This window comes from Pempheris klunzingeri, chromosome 22 (assembly GCF_042242105.1).
Source record: "Pempheris klunzingeri isolate RE-2024b chromosome 22, fPemKlu1.hap1, whole genome shotgun sequence".
In the NCBI taxonomy this organism is placed as follows: domain Eukaryota; kingdom Metazoa; phylum Chordata; class Actinopteri; order Acropomatiformes; family Pempheridae; genus Pempheris; species Pempheris klunzingeri.
In genome coordinates, this window is record NC_092033.1 from 9,063,020 (window position 1) to 9,078,042 (window position 15,023).

General features: G+C 41.5%; 1 protein-coding gene across 1 annotated transcript in view; it reads right to left on the reverse strand.

The window, feature by feature from the left end:
- The window catches only part of chchd3a (coiled-coil-helix-coiled-coil-helix domain containing 3a), a 68,711-nt gene that overhangs the window by 27,837 nt on the left and 25,851 nt on the right, over positions 1–15,023 (reverse strand). The window lies entirely within an intron of this gene.

Here is a 15,023-nt window from a genome sequence, read left to right on the forward strand (position 1 = left end):
GTTTTCTGATGTGTGTGCTGTGCCTGCTAGCATGTGCATACACCCACAGTTTTGCATACATGGGAATAAGTGCACATTTTGCTTAATGTGTTGAAAATGCATCGCTGTGTCTCTGTTTTGAGACAGATGATGCATGTTTTCTACGTGCTTCTTTCTCCCCTTGTGTTCAATCTTTAACCAAGCCACTATCAGGCCAAGAGGATAACATCAGTTCTCGATGTGCGAAAAGCACCATGGTCTGGCGTATATATTTACCCAGCCTACCGATCTCCACTGTCCTCCGCTCTACTGTGACCTTCACTAAACGTACGGCTGACTCTTTGGGTGATTTACAGAAAAGATAACACCTGGATGTATCAGCTCCCAGAGAGGAAAAAGCAGATCTTCACACTGGGAGAGGGGGCCAATGGCTCAAATCAAAATGGAAATTAAAATGTTATCAACGATGATAGATGTTTAGCTCTCTTTACAGACAGAACAACAAAGTTTAGAGGAATGCATATTTTAAATTGTGGAATTACTTCTCATTATTGACTTGAGCTTTTGATATATTGATGACTATGGATAATAATGATAAAACAGGATTTACAGACTGGTGAAATTGGGACATCAAGCAAGGTTTTGATTAGAGGGAAAACTGTTTTATGGTATTCTAAAAGACATAAGTATATAAAAAATGATGTATAAAAATATGGAGAAACCTTTAAACAAGACATAAAGCTGTGTTATTCAAAGCCACAGTGAATTTAAGGAGCCATCCAAAAGCATTACATATTACTGCTCCCTTCTGTTAATAAGTCTTCAAAAACAAGCTGAAATTGTCATCTCATCTATAATTCTACAAAGCATTTGGGCCAAGGGAGCTGTAAAAGGGGATCATCGAAATATGGAGCAGCTGAAATACCTGCTGGAAAGTACATGTCAAAGAAGCAGAAAAGGGAAAAGAAATCCTTGACTCTATCACACTGAAACTGTAAGAGAGAAATTTAGAGTCCAGGAGAAAGTAAAGACCACTAGACTTACCTTCCGTTCTATTTCCTGAATAAGGGAAGCATTGAAAGAAAACAAGAGAGAGAGAAGAAAAAAGAGTGTAAAGAGGCATTGATTCATCCATGAACTTCTTTGGAAAGGTTTAGTATTCAGAGGCTAGGGGTGACTGGCTACCATGCTGTTCTGCTTGAACACTCATACTTCATCCCCTCAATCTCCTCTCTCAATGGTATATACACACACCAGTGCATACACACACAGTACATGTATGGTATATAACTATGAAGCATTTTTGTTAGTTACATACATTGAAATTCAAAGAGACACACGGACCACCATACTGCAAGGACTGCCCTATGGAAAGCAGCCACACAGAGAAGCCTTGAAGGATGTTGAAGGAGACGAGAGCGAGGATGAAGAAAATACAGCGAATGGAGGAAAGCGGAAAAAAAAAAAATTGCATTACCCCATCCAATCTCTACTACAATGATAACCATCTGTGTTTTGGCTACTCAATGCACTGCAGGCGGAGCTGCGTGCTCTATGCATTGTGATGAGGAGTGGTGACAAGTGTCACCAAGGGGCTATCCTCACAAGAGATGAGTGGGGGAAGTTTCAAAGTCAAGGGGATACTCCTAGATTACCCACTACACATAAAACAGGAACATACCAATATAAGCAAACACCTGGGCGCACGCGCACACACACACACACACACACACACACGCACACAAGCACACAAGCACACACACATTATGTCATCTACAGATCCAGATACAGAGAGAAACAAAAGTCGCCATCAGCGCACCCTAACATTAACCGTCCCCTTACAAGTCTGAAGTGCTATTGTGTGGCCAGAGTTATAGAAACGCTAAAGCTGCCAGCACTTCATGATGGAATCAGGATCAACTTCAATGTAAATGATAGTGCTGAGTGAATGTCCACTGAAGTATATCTTTAAAAGTATGCTGTAAGTACACTAGAGGTAGCACTATTATGACCTTTAAATGTGTTATCGATTCCAAGCCTGCAATCAGGGCCTCTATGATAGATTGGCAAAGTTCTTGAGAGACTGGATTACATTGGCGGTGGTGCCAAAAAACTGTCTCCCACCAACAGCTCAATTTAAGAGGAAGAGAAGAGGAATGATGGGATGGAGGGAAACACAGAGGAGCGGATTGGCAGGGGGTTGTGTACTGTCACAAGTGTGTCCAAACCCAATGTTACGCTGATAGGTGGCGACTAAAGACTTTAGCTTTGCAGAGAAAGACAAAAGATGCACACAGACGCCGAGACACAAACAACGGCTCAGACACTGATCTGAAACCCACACATCAGCACATACACACATCCACACAAGCACACACCAGCCGGAGCAGCTGTACCCACAGAGAGCGGGTGGAGAGATAAATGTGTGCTGAAGGCGAGACTAAAGGGGTCATTAAAAGAGGAGAGGTTGTGACAGAAATGTGTACCCAGGGATTTTCTTTTTTTTTGCTCACTTTTGTGTGTGTCTGTGCGTACCGTCTAAGCGTACATGCAGCCGTGCATGTGTTCAATTTCCATGCGAGCAGGTTGGCCCTCCTCTTTGACGACACACACAGGCCCAGACACACACACTATGTCAGGATTACTTCCGACCGATTAACCCTATTCAGCAGACTTTAAAGATAATCTAATCATACTAAAGGCCAAACAATGGGACAGACTTCACCAGTGCCTATACACCTTTTGTTTCCCTAATGAAGAGGCGGTCATGGGTGGAGGAGGAGAGCGGGGGTGAGGGTGTCGAGAGGAAGAGGAAGAGAAGGGCAGAATTTGGCAAAAAAAAAAAATGGAAAAGAACTTGAGAATGGAAAGAATGGAGATAAAAAAAAAACAAAGAGGAGACGAGGACAATAATGGTAATTTATCACTGGAGGTGTCAAGACTGGAGAACTGGCTTTTAGACAGGACATAAAGCCTTGGCCTAATGTGTCTCTATAACTTTAAAAAGAAGTTTGTGAGAGAAAATTATCACAAAGTATAGAAAACAAGAAAAAGGTTAAGTAGAGAACACATGAAAAAGGGGACAACTGAAGCTCTCATAGCTTTCCAGCTTTGAAATCCAGACTCCCTGACAATGATTTCTTCTTGGAAGTGAAAAATGAAACAAATGAGCATGTCAATCATTCTCATGATGAAACACAGAGCATTCCTGATGTTATGAGCAATTTGAAAACGTTGCAAGTCCAGGGGTAGATGCAAGTCAATTAGGCTAATTTACTAATTCTAATTCAGCCTTACTCTGACTAATTTTCCTGTGCAGCAACCCTTGACATGGGAAAAAAAAAACAGTGTAGTAAAAACACAAATACTCACAAAACTACCCTCCTACTGGGCTCACACACTGGTATTTGCAGCCCTGGAAACCGCATTAACATCAACAGCAAAGTTTTACATTCCCCCTCCTGCATCCAGCTCCCCCTGGTCTCTTATTAAGTACAGTAGCACAATAGCTGAGGGTGACAGGCGGTTGAGAGTGAGACCGTGGTGGTCAGATTAAACGGATCGTTTAGGCGAGGTGAATGCCTCTGTGAATATCAATTAGCCAGCCGCTGAATAATTAAGGACAGCCATGTTTTTTAATTAGCCGACTGCCGCAGTTTGAGCTGGGAGCGAGGGCGGGGGAGAAAAGGAGGAGGAGGACGGAAGAGGGATGAAAACAGGTGGATTTTGCTGCGTCAGGCCCCCCCACCTACCTCCTGCTCTCTCAATGATTTGCTCCCATACACTCCATTTTCTTTCACACCTGCTTCTTTGTTTAAAGTGTTCTCTCTGTTCACTTTTTCCTTTAAAAGCATTCCAAGGGGCTGTAACAAAAATAACTCCTGCCTGCAGTGTTCAGCAGGCTTAAGGCAACTGCATGTGTGAGTATGTACTTACACCGTGTGTGGCTGGGTATGGAGCTCTGTTATAATAAAAACATTTAAAGGGGATAAGAGAATGGCGTCGTATTTTCAGATTTTCCTGCTCTCGTTTCTGAAGAGACACTGAATACTTTCAAGGCACAATGTAGAAGCAAAAGATAGTGACAAAATAAACGCTCCTGCATGTTAAGAGTTAAAAGAGGCTGAAGGAATTATGACTGGAGCCAAGGAATGAGTCAGAAGATGTTGTTGTACAGCAACAAAGTTGGTGGATGGATAGGTCATGAACATATGGTACTATCATGAAAGAATGCTGTTTATTTCCCATTTGTGACCAACAGTCAATGTTAATTTCGTTTAACCGTGATAGTTCTATTGCTTTTCTTACATGGTTACAGCTGTAACCATGATGAAAAAGGTCCCTTAACCCAACAAAGAAGTAATTTTAACCCAAACCACAATGTTTCCCTAACCAATAACTAAGTGCTTATTTTCATCGAAACCACAACATTTTTTTTCATAACACAATTATAATTTTTCTTCTTCTTTTTCTCAACAACACCAAAACCACAATCCTTCTATAGCCCCAACCAAGATGTTTTTCTGCCTTTACTTTCCCAGACCAATATATCTATTGTATTGCAACAGACTTTTTGGGAGGTACAGATAGCTGTCCTGCTGATGGGGACATCCGATCAGAAAATGTTTCTATATGTCATTCTAAAGGGCAGGTATTTTGTCATTTAATTGGATGTTAAAATTCTACATTTATCCAGTTCTAATACAGCAGGCTTAAACATTGAACTGTCATGCACAGCGTAAGGATTTAAACCAGTTTACAACACTAGCTGCCAACTGCATACTTTTAGGCGAGTCACCACAACACTCCAAAAAAAAAAGAAAAAACGAAACGAGAATTTCTCATTGCTCAAAGAAAAAAAATCTGATTATGGCTATTAGCAATTCTGTACATATTACATTTTTCATTTCACACCTCAATGATGTAGACCTCTATGTTGTAACAATGAGGTGACTGTTACACTGTATGCCCACTACGTGCTAATAAATCATGCTAGATGAAAATAATCTTGCACGATGGCATGATCGATAGAGCACAAATCAAATCTCATCACATTAACTAACAGCACCTCATCCATAACCTTGGTCTCTTTTGTCTTTCTCTGCCGCCGTCAGCTCAGCCCTGATTCACCCCTGTCACATGTAGCATCATAATCAATGCTCCCTCACACCATCCAAGTGAGTGCTGCAGCACGGTGGGTCAGAGCTGCTCACCAGGTCCCATCTATCACAGACCTGCGCGACAGGGCCTGTGACAAACTAATACTGAAGCCGTGGGCCTCGGGTCCTGTGTGTTCCGACAGGCAGGGAGGGGGTCAAAGGGCAGCACAATGTGACCGTGCTCTGGTGTTAATTGGCACGGCGGAGGTGTAGGTGGCATGTGGGAGGTTATAGATGGATGGAGGTGAGGGCGGAGAAGTGCATGGGGTAGAAAAGATGAAAAGGAGGGGGAGAGATAGGTCAATGTGTGGATGGAATATGGATGGCAAGATAGTTGGAGGGTTTTTTGACAGTTGTTGGGAGGACTGTCATATCAAGCTTGGAGATAGAATATTTTAAAAAAGGGGAGCGGATGAAAAAGCCGCAAAAATAAATACATTCAAAGCTCACACACACACACACACACACATGCACACGCATGCAAAACTCTTTCAGACACACATCCCTCCTACAAATCTTGGCACATTCTGTATCTGCCTCTAACACCATTGCAACTCTATCTTTAAAGGCTATCACCCCCAGATCAAATCTATGTGATGGAGTGTAAAATGATATCTCCTAACACAGACCTTACTGGCAGTATTATGCATTACTCTTAGACTCACTAATAAAACATAAGTCCTGGTAGCAGAAGCTGTAAAACTCCATTGGAAACCATTCACTTTGCCTGGTTAATTAGCATCATGGGGTTTTACTGAGCGGTAATAACACTTAGCTTCGAGGCTAGCTATTAGTCTCCATGGGAGGTGGTAAGGTTATGGGCTATGTAATCGTGTTAGATATAGTGTGGTCAGTTAATGGGCTTAACCTTGACTGACAACACTATAGGACAAATGCACTGTTAAACACTTATTCACACACATACTTACATCTGAGAAAACGTTCTTTTTTTTTTTATTAACAATAATCATGCTACCAGAGTCTGTGTTTGTATGTAATGAATGACATTAAAAGTGCTCTATTTAAAATAAATCTGAATCATAATTGATTTTTTGAAAGTAATTAAATGAGCCTTTACTTCACTAACTGCCCATATATTTGGTTATGCCTGTTCTGTTTGGTTTGATTCACCCGAATCTAGTTTTTTCCTCCTTCAGTTCAGTTAATTTGAACAAGCAAGTGTGATGGGTTATTGTAGCTTGCTTACGTTGTGGAAAGTCTGTAAGGACAGTGTATATGCCAGCAACAACAGCAGTGTACAGATGCTGCTTACCAGGTGTCTGTTAACTTACAACACAACAGCGTAGAGCGGTGGCAGATCACCAAAACTGTCCAGCAAATTAGTTACCTGCCAGTCCATGTTACTTATGCCTATGGGTTTTCATTTCTGGCATCTGATTCTAGCATGATGTAAAATTTTCCCAATCCCTGTACAAGCACACATACTGTATATGGTATCGCTTAGGACACTCTTACATTTTGAAACTTTGGTAACTTGATTTGATCTTTGACAAGAAAATTAAGCAAGCAAGAGCATCCTAGTAGAAAAACACAACAAAGCCACAGGCGGCAGACAGATTTCTTCTCCCTTGGGGATCTCTTAGCACTGTGAGTAATGACACAATGACCTGCTGGGTCAAAGGGCTGACCTGCCCAGGACAGGGGCAGAGGGGCCAGGACAGGGACCGGAGGCCAAGAGGTGTAGGTGGTGAATGTGGGTGTCTCAATGTTTGTGCGTGTACCTTAACTACTGGCTGTTTAAGGACACATTAAAATGAAGTGTCCTTGTGGAGTCTCTAGTTCATTGCCTGTGAGCAAGGGTCAACGGAGGTCTTGATCTGAACCAGCTGGCCTTAATGATGCTGAGACAGGGGTGTCAACCCACTCACACATCCAAATCTCTTTTGCACTGCAACTAAATTTGTAGATGTTTAAAAATATATACTTAATTTATTCCAGTGCAGGATGTAAGCATTGAGGTTTATAGTAATCATAAGCTCATAAACGATAATTAGGACCAGACTTCTTTTCAGAATTGAAAAGCAAATAATAACATGGGAAAAGCTGAGAGAGAAAAGATCCTCCAGTGAAAACAAATGGGAATAGTGAGCCCACAAATGTTGAAATCCTGGTAGAAACATGAAAAATCACTTTCCTTTATACTCCCAGACACTTCAAGCCCCTCAGCCTTTGTTGGAGACACCAACTCCACCACTCCACTGCCAGCTTCTTCACTGAGGGACAGCAACAACATCTGCTGGCTCAGGAATTGATTAATTGGCTGATCAGGCGCCTGCGGTGTAAACTGATTGATTGATCATCTTGCAGTTGGAGCTGCCTTTATCTAGAGCCCTGGGGAGCGAAGCTCTTGAGGTCCCCAGTCATCTGTCATGTCCTACACACAGGGAAAGACGAAGGAGAGATGAAGAGCTCTGGGTTCATTACCGAGACATGGGGGGCATGTATGGAGGAAGTCTTAGCCAAGATGGGAACAGGGGCCATGCCGAGTGAACAATGGGAATGTGGGGACAAAGGGGCTGAGGATGAAAGGATGGAAGAAAATACTTTGGTGGTTGCAGAGAGAGAAAGATATGATGAAGGCAGAGGGAGACCAAGTTAAGAAGAACAACAACAACATAGGGACCATCTTGTATCTTGTCCATATACAGAAAAGAAAGAAAACAATTAGGAGAGCTAGACTGTCATGATTTACTATCTCATTAGGTTGGAAGTTAATAATACAAGCTAGGGTTATTTGCTGCTTTGTTTTGAGGATCTGGGAATGTTTTGGACATAAAACCTCGACTCATGTATAATTCCTGACCGTGTCTCTGTTTACCAGCGAGCAGTGAAAGTAATGGGATACAGGGAGAAGAAGGTGGCAGATGAGAGAATGCTAGTACACACGCAGTCACACACGTAAACCGATGGCAGGAAATTCCTTTACTTGACGGTAGAGGACACAGTGAATGACCTGAGAGTGGAGAGCTGCACGTTGGCTATGGACAACAGATGTCCCAAGAGAGCAAAGTGACTAAGAGCGAGAGAGGGAAAAAAAGGAGAGGTGGAACAACCTATAGGAGAAAGAAGGTGAGAGGAATGCTGAAGGGAAGACAATAAGGGAGGACATGCAGGGAGAAAAAAAAAAAAAAGACAGCCTGAGGTTGTGTTTCTGACGTTGGACCTTATGGACAACTCAAGCTGCATGTGTCTGACCTGTCTATGTGAATGTCCCTGCAGCATGTGAATCCTTACCTCGGTCCATCTGAATGTTTAAGACCACCCTCGTGTTGGTGTAAGTGACTGAATCCTTGTGTGATTATGGCTGTGGGCACACTGTACATTTCTCCATGCACATGGGCTCGTGCTGTGTATTAATGCATATTCATGCTACCCAGCAGCAGGTAGTCTTCAAAAGCCTGATGAAGCTAGGAGGGGGCCACAGTCCACCTTCAACGTCAGTCTATCAAGCCAAAGTCAGCAGACGCAGTCACCTCTAATCTGCTAACCTGTTTAGCTGAATATATATGTGCCTTTTCTCCCCATTCAATTGTCACAGCAACTAACTTTAAAAAGGATTCAAAGAAAAGAGACATTTTAATGTTGTTTTCTTCTCTTAAATCACAGGTCAGCCTATACATTAATAAGCTTCACAATCCTTTCTACCTACATGTCAAAGTGCATCAATGTGTGAATAAATATTCGCATTTCACCCAATTCCTTCAAAATAATTCCTGCTTGCGGATACAGTGCCACATTGTTGCTATTCCACTCAGGTCATTCAACTTCTGTTTAAAGTTTACACTTTTTTATATAGTTTGAAGTGCTGTTTTGGATTGGTTGCCTAATTGGAGTTTGTAACCTTGTTTTGAAAACTGCTTTGTGAATCAATATCTCTTTCTCTCCCGCCAGCTCTTTCCATGCACCTTTATTTATTCCCCTATTTTTTATCCCCTTTCCATCCTCTCATTGCTTCTATATCTCATCCTGATTTTCTGCTGTTCGTGGCCTTTTTGGCTCCCCTCTCATCTTCGTTCCCTCCATGTGTTTAAGTTCTTTCCATCATTCAATCAAAATCTCTACCTCAAGCACCATTAGCTGAGCTGACTATTCACTCCAATAGATCCTCATTAATACCACTCTCCTGTCGAAGCCAAGAGAGAAAAACACGGAAAAAGACCAAAAAGAGGGAGAGGGACAAGCTCAAACGAAAATACCTGTCATATTACATATCATCCAACAAGTCCACTGTACGGAGCCACAGTCAAACTCAGCATGCTTGCTTTTGTAACCTTTGCACTTCAATATCTGGCAAATTAAGTCTCAGCTAAGCCGAGTAAAAGAGAGGACGAGAAATAGAAAGAAAAACATTGCAAAACTAATCTCAATCATTTCACAAAGCTGCAAAGAGTTCCATATGTGGGTATTAGCAGCTACTGTACTGCACTGACATTAAAACAAATTGGTACATTTTTGTAAATATAGATCAGCCACATCTCAATATCATTGGAAATGATATGTACAGTGACTGTCCATTTCTTGCTGTAATATTGTTTTTCCTGATTTGAATGACAAAAATAGATAGGTAGAGATAACCCATTAACCAAGACACAAAATAGAAGTACTCAAGTAAAGGTCCAATGAGGAGCCCAACTGAAGAAAAATATACATTTGCTATACACATGTCTTTAGGTGTAATGACGCTTCACAGTAACAGTCTTGTGTTGCATTCACTAATATGAAGGTGGCATGTATAAACCAGAAGGAAAAGTCAAGCTTCAATTACATTTTGAATATTTTTTTATCTCCTCTGAAAAGTACACATATCTAAAATTTTCAGTTATGCATAGTGTGCACCGAAAGTGTTACTACGTAATTAGTTTCTGGTTACACAAGTCAAATACATTCATTGCTCAGACAAAAGATGACAAAAGCACACAGCGCAACAAGCCAATTTTAGTCAGCTTTCCACAATGTTTAGAACAAATGAGGATGAATACATACATAAATACATACACCACCGATTGAGGCTGAGGCATTAAATTGACTGTACAAGCTCTCTTGTCAGAAAGAAGCTTTCCTGACACCAGTATCCATCCATCAATCGAAGCGCTGCTGTATCCCGGCCCCGCTGCTGGCCGCTCGCAGTGCCAATTAGCTGACAGGGTAAGGGCCTGGCGCAGAGTGCCAGCCACGGGCCCTGCCAATTAGAGCCTGACCTCCTGCCTAACCCTAATACTGGCACGGTGTGTGGGCACCACACTCTGAGCAGGGGTGAGGTACGGCCGGCAATATGTAAAAGACAGTTGAGTGGACACTCTCCAAGACGTGAGAGAGAACATTAAGGAGACAGGAGAAAGAAAAGAGTAAGAGAGACAAAGTGGAACAAATGGACATGTACGTGCAGCACAATGTCAGTAGGAAACAATCAAAAGACCAGTGGTGCAGTCAGAATATCTGCTCATCTAAGTTGACATCTTACAGTACACAAACATTTAACATAAGCTAAACAGACAAGCGTTCAAAAGGTTTACATTTCCAAAAAGGCAACTTAAAAGAGAAGAGAAAAACAACCAGAGAAACAGCTGACTTTTCAGGTTGTCAGTTTGTACTGTATCAGTGGCTTTAATAAGTCCTCACTATGGAGAGTAATTAGTTTGTAAGGTCCCATGTAAACTTAATAATATATCCACAGTGACTGATTTATTTCCCCCTCAGGCCTATTAGTGTCTGCTTGTTAGATCTGTAATTGTAGCTCCCTCTCTGGGCCAGTCTATGAAATACTGATAACGCTGGAGAGCGGTGGTGCCATTACATTTGAACAAAGTCAAAATCTAGTCACATCCATTGCATAGTTGCTACTAAAGTGTAAATATAAGATGTATCTCAAGAGATACAATATGCTGTAAAATACGCCAACACTGCCTTCTCACCGAAAGATATGCTACAGTTAAAAATATATATGCTGAATATACAGCATAAACTCTAATAATACTTAGAATACAATAATAGAGCAGACATAATAATCCATAGGTTTGCAATAGATGCAAAAAAGTACGTTAAAATTTCATTTTTACAAGTAATTTAGTATCCGACACGAAAAAAGGCCGTTTAATGCCAGTAGATGCAGGAGTTTATTCAGAAGACTTGCTCTCTATGTGGCAAGAGTGATCTCACGGGAGTGTGAACAGGGTTTACAAATTAAAGCAGTTCCAAGATTCCTATTTCATCCCAAAATCCAACCTGCGAGAGGGTGCAATTGCTGTCTTTCTTCTCTTGAATATGTGACGTTTTAAAATCAGCGTGTAAAATACAGAAGGTATTGTGGAAAGAATCAAAGTAGTGTGGTCTACAAATAAATCAGGTCCACGGGGAACATTTTGTTCTCTACAAACTGGAAGAATAATTTCATTTCTCTGGTTCTCTGGCGTGCTGGTGGTCCTGTTTGCTTAAGGTACCTTCAGTTTGGGGTCTAAACCCAATCTGTGATCTATGACACATCACCCTAACCCCTTCCGTAATACATCTGCAGAGCAAACTAATCAAACAGACTGACAGTTCTCTTAAATCCTGTTACATTGAGCCTGGCAGGGGTTACTCTTACAACAGCTCAGAAAACTGGAGTCAAAGATAGGATGCAATTTGTCCTTGGCAAGCTGAGCAAATCCAAAATACATGTAAATCACAGTGTACCACTACCTCTCTTTATCTCATTCAACAGTAAAAGACACGAGGACCTTTTCTCCCCCCAATCTTCCTTATACTCTGTGATGTGGAGAGAAAGAATAATAAGTTGAGAGAAATAGAAATGTTGTTTTTTTTTTATATATAATTTTTTTTTTAAATACCACCAACGGTCACCAATTCAAAACCCAGCAAGTCTCCTTTAATACCTGGGAAATTAAATTGTCGCTCTATTATCAGCTGGGTCCAGTTGGCTGTATCTAAAATGCAACAGTGCACAACTGAAGTACACAAGGTTTTCCAAAAAAGCAGGACATTTGCTGGAGACTGCAGTTTTCAGATGGATGGAAGGGAGAGAAGTACCAGGGTGAAGAGAGGAGTGGGGGGTTAGTTGCATTAAAAATGTTAAGCTTTACCCAAAGTCATTTTCAAGCCAGCCAAGCATCAAATGGAACACAGTTTAAGGAAAGAGTAGGTACTGATTTTCTCCAGGAGCTCTGACAGGATGGACATGGTGTGTGTCTGAGTGTGTGTGTGTGTGTAGGGAGCAAACAAACTTGGTATGCTGCATTATCCCTTGCTGTGAAAGCAGATGTGGTGGAAAAATCATAGAAAATCACATTAGCTTCTGGTACGTGTGTGTGTCTGTGTGTGTATGAGAGAGAGATAAAGATGGAAACAGAGGGAACGACAAAAGCATGATAAACAACTTGAAGGCTGATAGGTGGAACAAGGCTCTGGATTGAATAGAATCGGCGCATGTCGCATTCTGTTTTTACTGGGCCTCATCTCCGTATCCGTAAATTTCTTTCACAGTCACATTGAACTTTCTTCAGCATAAAAAGGAGACACAGTGCTCCCAGCTTTGAACAAAGGTGAAAAACTAAAAACACATGAACTACAACTGTAACTCAATGATTGATTCCCAGATAACCAATGACCACAGTAACTGCACCTAATCTAATAATCCTGCTTGAACTGCCAACTAGTGGTGACAACGTGCTTTTTCCAAACTCTTTAGCTACTGCTGAGATGTGCAGTGGTGCTGTAGTACCACGCAGCATTACATCTGGGGGTGGTTTGTTGTACCTGAGATAGAGATTCAAGACACTTTCAATCCACAGAGGTCAGTGCAGCTATATTTTTGCACCTTCCAAAGTCTGGAGCAAAGTTACTCTGAATAATGAGGTGGTGGCTAAAATGGCTGAATGTACAGGGGACTGAAAAGGGCATAATTCCAACTTTTAATCTTGCACAAACTCTGGAGAAACCATGTAAACAGACCAGGAACTCTTGTCTACTGCACATATAACCTTGGTTCAATCCCCACATGCTGCCACTGAAGTTTGCTTTAACAGTGTTTCCTTTGTTCTCAAAGAAGCTCCTGTGAAATGGAAACTATCTCACAAAGCCTACTGAGAAAGCCCTAAAACAACCTACTAAAATAGGCCCCATAAAAAGGTTTTCATTGGTGTCTATGTGTGGATACGTTTACTGCTTTGTCTGTCTGATTTATGTCCTATCAACTGTCTGATAGAAAAGTTAACATCTCCAGATGTGGCACAGCTTCTATTTTTTAAAAAAAAATTCATAATCATGATTACTTTTTCTTTTAGTTTCTGAGCCTGTCCCTTTGGTGCCATTACCTACAATTAACAGAAGATCTGCAAGGTAAAAAAAAGACAACACTTTTGGTTAGTTGTATTTTTGGTCACCCAGGAACTAACACAGATCTGCACCCATCCTTCTGTGACATATTCATGTACTTTATACTGCTGTCTCGTGTCTCTCAGTCACTCTCTATCAGATAAAAAAGAAAGGTAAATGTAAGATCTGAGTGTTTTAGACCAGTTGCCGACAGTAGACAAAACCACAGCCGCCAGGTAGACCCCACCTAGGTCACTGTTTGGAGTTCCGAAAGATTGATGACTCTGGGTTTGATTGAAAAGTCTGCCTTGGGGTTAGAGCCTGTGTCTGGGTGAAGCACTATGGCCAGTGATTGATTGGCCACTGGGCTATTTTGGCTCCGCAGGGAGTAGAGTCGTTGAAAATCAAAAGAGGGGATGGAGGAAGTCTATGATTTCATTAAAACACAGATGTGTGGACTGACAGATGGACATAGGCTGTGAATAAGAGAGATACATGACCTGTATCGGCCATGTGCTCATATATCTCTTTGTCAAACTAATCATTTGTCAGTACATAAAGACAAGATGATTTTTATATTGAGCTCATTTATTCACAGGCCTTTTCTGCTTTGTCTTCACATTAAGCCACCAATTAGAGTTCTTCCATGTCAGACTGTCTACTCAAATCACACAATTATTCAGAATGACCACATGATAAGAGGATACAGCCTGTCTTTATTAGGTTGCCAAGCATGATAACACAGTGTTGAGGCTAATTTATTTTCAGTGTGAATCTGACCAGAGTGACCCTTTGCTATTTGTAGCCACTGTGATCTCGCAACTGAAGCTTTTTCTTACGCTCTGGACAAGCAGGCATAATCGGCATAAAGAGTGAAATTAATAATGCAAATACTTTTCTCCAAAAATGTTGGTTCATCAAAGGCTCATTTAAATGTCGATCATTCAAATGGTAACTCTGTCAGTTTTTCGATCCTCTTGATAGCTGATCAAAAAACATAAAAATGTGATGAGCCATTGCAGAAAACTCAAATATACTGCTGTGCTTCTAACTGCCGTAAACCCCCTGTGTACTCCAGTGTTCCCGCTTCCTTTGCTATGGTTCGTCCTGAGTGGCAGAACATGTGTGAGCGCTGACACTGAACAAGTTCCCCTCAGTCAGCAGAACCCCAGGAACCCAACAACAATGACAATGACAACACACACCCCTGCCTATACCGCTGTGAAGTTTCAATTACTGGTAGTCTTGGTAGCTGGCTGCTGCCAGTCAGCTTGACAAGGACGGGAGCGACTGGTGCTGGAAAAGCCTAAAGGACAAGCACTCCCACCAGGGAGCTAGGGACCAGCTAGGGCCCCGGCACCAGTTGACACCACTATGATTTATATCAAAACATACAGCATTGCAAAAAATGACAAGTTTAGATGCCGAAAACTGTTTCCTACATGAGTATATATGAAAAACTGTTTGCTTCAACATACTGCTTGCTTTGCGTAGAGGCTGACATTATGGTCATAAATCTACAAAATACCACTCATACCAGTGCATATAAAAAGA